General features: G+C 51.7%; 1 long non-coding RNA gene across 1 annotated transcript; it reads right to left on the reverse strand.

The window, feature by feature from the left end:
- Positions 1-2,213: 2,213 nt before the first annotated feature.
- On the reverse strand, positions 2,214-4,491 carry LOC115850161 (uncharacterized). The gene is made up of 3 exons (XR_004038264.2): positions 4,308-4,491; positions 3,259-3,436; positions 2,214-2,674 (listed from the first exon to the last, which is right to left on the reverse strand). It is a non-coding gene; the product is annotated as an uncharacterized lncRNA (long non-coding RNA).
- Positions 4,492-5,041: the final 550 nt, after the last annotated feature.

A 5,041-nucleotide genomic window follows, 5' to 3' on the forward strand; every position in this document is an offset into this window, starting at 1 on the left:
GACGTGTGACTCAAGCCTGCTCTATGCCTTTATTATCCCTTTATTTTTGATGATGTCCTTTTATTTTCTGATATAAAAGGTAATAGAAAGTTTATAAAATACTCCTATAAAGTAGAGAAAAAATAAAACTCAACTCCAGTATTTTCTGCACATACAGTCTACTCGGTTTATAAATTTAGAATTTAGTGTGAATATGCAGTCTTCAGATCCTCCCTTGACTTACCTCACAGTATATTGTATACATTTCTCTGCACCATAAAATCATCTTTAGAGACATCAATGTTAATAGCTATGAAATATTCCATCACATAGATATACAATGATTCCTCTATTGCTGGACTGTAAGGTTGGTTTTTGCATTTCCATTATCTTTTTTGTTTGGGGTTAGTATAACTAACATGGCCGTGAACATCCTTAGTTAGGAATCTTGAGTCATTCTTGAGATAATTTAAGTTCCAAATGGGGAAGAAGAAAAACCGAAGCCCACACTGGACATAAATCCCAGGTACTCTCAGGGCTCTGTTAGCAGAGGGGAAGGTGGGTGTGAAAATGCTTGTGGCCACCCAGGAGCCACACCTGGGCACCGGGTTCTTCCCCAGGACATCATCCGGGGCTGCTTCTCAGGTGCAAGCCCAGCACAGGGTGCAAGTGCCTGCTGGACCTGACCTTTCAGTCCACAAATCACTGGGCCATGGGAAACTCTAAATAATTTTAAAATGGAGCATCTCGGGGTGTTCTTCTTATTTTCTAGTTCAGTATAAGAGAGTGTCTGTTTGGGGGCAGACCAACGGGGCTCTGAGCTCCACCCAAGAACAGAAGCTCCACTGAGGCAGAAACAAGCCTCTGGCTCTTGTGTCTCCACTGAGAGAGGATGGAGGGGACAGGGGCCTCCTCAGAGCCACTAGTGGGGAGTCGGCCTCACCGGGGACACTTCTCTCTCCCACTTACGCGCAGCAGACAGAAGAATGTTTAAAACTGACATGTCAGCAAGGCTCTTTGTTCTATGCAACCAGCTCATATATATTTTGAAGCTCATTTTGATTTAATATGAAAGCATGAACTTTCAGCCTGAGAGCTTAATACTGAATTGGTCCTTTTATGGAATTGTCCGTGAATGACTTTTCACAAGTTGTCTTTTCCTCTTTCCTAAGCTGCTCTGGCCCTGGCTCTGCATCTAAGGAGAAAAATGCACCATCTTTGCCACAATTTCTACTTCTGGAAAAAAAAAAAAAAAGTTTCCCCATGGCTTTATAGTCCTTAGGCCCCTTGTCGTGGATCCTGGGTGGAAGAGCCATTTTGACTGGACATGACACCATTTTCTTTAATCCATGACTCCTGAAAGTTCAGGTGAGTATGAGTCAGGAATCTTTGCAAAGAGTAGAAATACAACTCAGCTTAGCTTTAAGGAAAAAAATTTTTAAGAAATGCATTGGTTTCATGACACTGAGAAGCCAACCCCGTAGCACCACTGGGGGAAGCACTTGGTCGTGGGCAATTTCTGCCGTGTCTTTCCTGATCCTAACAGGCAGGAGCTTTGCCCCCCGCCTTCGGCCCCAAAGATGAGCAGTGATGCTGCTGCTGCTGATTCCTTAATAATAAACTCCACGGCGAGTAGAGTCATCAGGAGGGGTCACAGCTGGATTCCCTCCAGCAAAGACCTCAGGGTGAATGAGAAAAGAGAGCGATGTATGAGCGGAGGGGCGGACCACCCCTGCTGTTGGCTGGTCGCTGGCTGCCTCTAGGACTGACAAAGGCTTAGTGGAAAATGGTTGGTAAAGTAGAAAACGAACGGACATCATGATGTCTGAAAGGCTTTCTCAGCATTAGTGGGATTTGATGAGCCCTTGAATATCTGATCAGAGAAAAATGAAACAAACAAACGGGGCACATGATGGTAAAGCTCCATGAACACAGAAAAGAAGGTGCCGGTGCCTGTCCCCTGGAATGCGTGCCAACACAAGACAGCAGTCAGGGACGTGCTGTCTAATGTGAAGATGCTCGGGGGCAGTGGGACGTGTGGCGTGGGGGGGAGAAGATGGGCTCCTTCCCTGGTGCTGAGGGCAAGTGGTGTGGATGCTCCGAGGGCTGCAGTGTGTTCACTCACAGGGGTTTGTATCCGTTAGCTATCGTCCCAATTAAGCTGCATAACAAACCGCCCCCAAACTCAGTTGCAAACAACAATAAGCATTTATTTCTCATTCTCATGTCTACACGTCTGCTGGGGTTCATCACATCCAGGCCGGGCCTGGCTTTACTTGGTTTCAAGCTAAGGGTCGAGTCCGGGTCTGTCCACGAGTCTCTCATCTTCCCAGGACCAGTGACACCAGAGGCATATTCTTCTCATAGAGAAGGTGGAGCACAGGAGGTCAGGACCAGCTGGGCAAGCACATTCAACCCTCTGCCCACATCCCATCAGGCAGAGCGAATCACATAACCAAATCCAACCTCAACGAGACAAGAGACTCCACATCTAGAGGGGAAAACTACAAAGTCACGTGACAAAGGGCAAGGATCCAGGGAAGGGAGGGTGAAGAATTAGGACAATGATGCCCAACAATGCAACTTCCCATAGGCGTGAAAATCCCCATCCTGGGCGTATTTCCAGGGAAACAGAATTCTGGACGCGGGGTTTTGGAGCAAGTGATTTCTTTTCTCCCTGATGAAATTTCCACATCTGTAAAACAGAGGTAATGATGTCACATAAAATCATCTCACATAAGTTTGTTTAAAGTTTAAACAGTGAATCCCAGCAAAGTGCTTACAACAGAGGGGCAGATGTTAATATTAGCTATTAGCATTTCTGTTAATGCTCAAAGTTGTAGAAATTCCCTTGAGCATCTCGTTAGAAAATCACTCTCCTGACAATTTACATTTTCCTTTCTTTAATGTGAGGAAAACCTGATTGTCACGGGGTGGAATACGCCCTCTGAGGAGGGTGCAGAAGAAGGCGGGGCCCTGTGGAGTCACACAGTCCTGGGTCGCAGTCCCACCCCTGCCACGAGCAGCTGTGGATCTCAGCAAGTCACGCGGCCGCTCAGAGCCTGGCTTCCTCGTCTGTAGAATGGGGATCATCTCGGGCTCCTGTGTCAGGATGAAACTCACTGAGGTAGAAAGTGCTCAGCGCAGGCCTGGCCTGTAATGAGTGATGCCGGCGGCAGGGAGAGCGCTGAGGGAGGAGTTGGGGCTGGGACCTCGGGCCTCGGCTCTGTACCCATCACCCGCGGGCCTGGAGGGGTCCCTCTGCCCCCTGAGCCTCACCTGCCCCACATGCAAGGAGGTGGCTGGACCAGTCGGATGTCCTGCATCTCTCCTGTGGCCTCTTATTCCGCGATCTGGGCACCGCCCACTGTGTTCAGTGAAGGACAGACGCTGGGCCGGGGCCAAGCTCCCCCAGGGGCCAGGGGCGGCCACGTTTAGCTCAGGCCTGGACGCATTTCTGCAACAAAGGCTGAGTTTCACAGACAACATTTCCAAGGGGTTTCTTTCTTCACTGAACGCCTCCCTCTCTCCGCCTGCAGGCGGGTGTTTAGACCTCTGTCTGCAAGGGCCTCTCGGAGAACAAACGGGAGGGTCAAGCTCAGCTGTGGTGCAGCCTCTGTTCCTCTGTCCTGCCGCTCGGAGGCTGCCCTCCCCTGAGTGACGTCCCCAAGGACCCCACATCCCACCCGGGACGGGCAGCGGAGCCGGCCAGGGAGCAGTGGCTCCTCCCAGCCCCGCCAGAAAGGCCCTCCTTCCCCAGAGCTGGGCTCCGCCGCCCCGGGGCTCCAACTCGCCAGCGAGGACCGTCTCTATAAGACACCTCTCCTCCCAAACCCCACCACCCACACTGTGAAAACCACGGACACTCACTAGACTGCACTCGGACTGATCACATAAAGAACTCTTCTAAGAAGAACCTGGGAGTCGCGTTTAACTTTTAAAATGTGTGTTGGGATCTGTGGCCGCTAATGAATCCCGTGCCTCCCCCGCTCCTGGTCCAGAAGCCAGAAGCAGAGATGCGAGGATCGCATGGGGGCCGAGGACACACGGTGTCTCTCCCGAGGCTGCTTTGGACAAGGCAGCTTGACCTGGGGCCACAAACGGACTTCCTCGTGCGGCCTCCATGAACGGAATTCTCTCTGCCAATCTGGACAGGGAAGGACTGGGGAGCTGAACGAGCAGGTCCGTGGGCCTGGCTTTGAGCTCTGCTCGATGGCAGAGAAGGAACATTATCGTCTTCCAGCCTCAGGGCTTAAGAGCTGAGAACCACGTGAACTCAGCCCGCCCGCCGCCCAGCCCCCTGTCAGCACCCCCGTGCCGGCACGCACCTGTGAAGCCTCTCCCAGCGCACAGCGCACTCACGTGCAGGCGTGAACACGGAGACTTGAAGCACCACGTGTCCCGAGTATGTGGGGAGCCCAAGTGTGAAACAGCTCCCGCAGAGAGAGCCCAGGACCCCCTCCAGCCCTGCCCTGGGCGCAGGAATTGCAGGATGAGTGCTTAACCCATAAGTATTGCAGGAACAAGTGATTTTAATTAAGTGAACCACAGGGCTGCCGCCTCATCCATTAATACCTCCCTCTAGGGCACATGATGTGGGGCTGTTCCAAATTCTGAAAGGACTGTCAAGTTACTCTCTGCAAACGAACTTGCTGAGACAGGATGACGAATGACAGCGTGGCCGATCCCCACATTTCATCTCCGCTCAGAGCTCCTCCTGCATCTTGTGTAATCAGGTCTCGGGTGTGTTTCCTGACCGGGGGAAGGCTCGGGATTTACCCGGGATTACCGAGCAGGGGCAGCGGGACTGTGACACGTGGAGGGGCCCAAAGCTGGCCTCCAGCCCAGGGACCCACCCCCGGGCTGACAAAGGAAATGCAGGAACACTGTTTTGAGGAGGCTGAGAGGCAGTTCTCAGGAGGAAGAAACAAACATCTGTGCATCCCTGCTAACCAGCTGCCCGACGTTTTTATGCCACTTTCGCTGATCTGCACCGGATCAGCCCTCCTGCTGGTTTATGGTGGTGAAATTCCAGTCATTAGAGTGAATGACTTGGTCCCTC

Source organism: Globicephala melas, chromosome 15 (genome assembly GCF_963455315.2).
Source record: "Globicephala melas chromosome 15, mGloMel1.2, whole genome shotgun sequence".
Classification (NCBI taxonomy): domain Eukaryota; kingdom Metazoa; phylum Chordata; class Mammalia; order Artiodactyla; family Delphinidae; genus Globicephala; species Globicephala melas.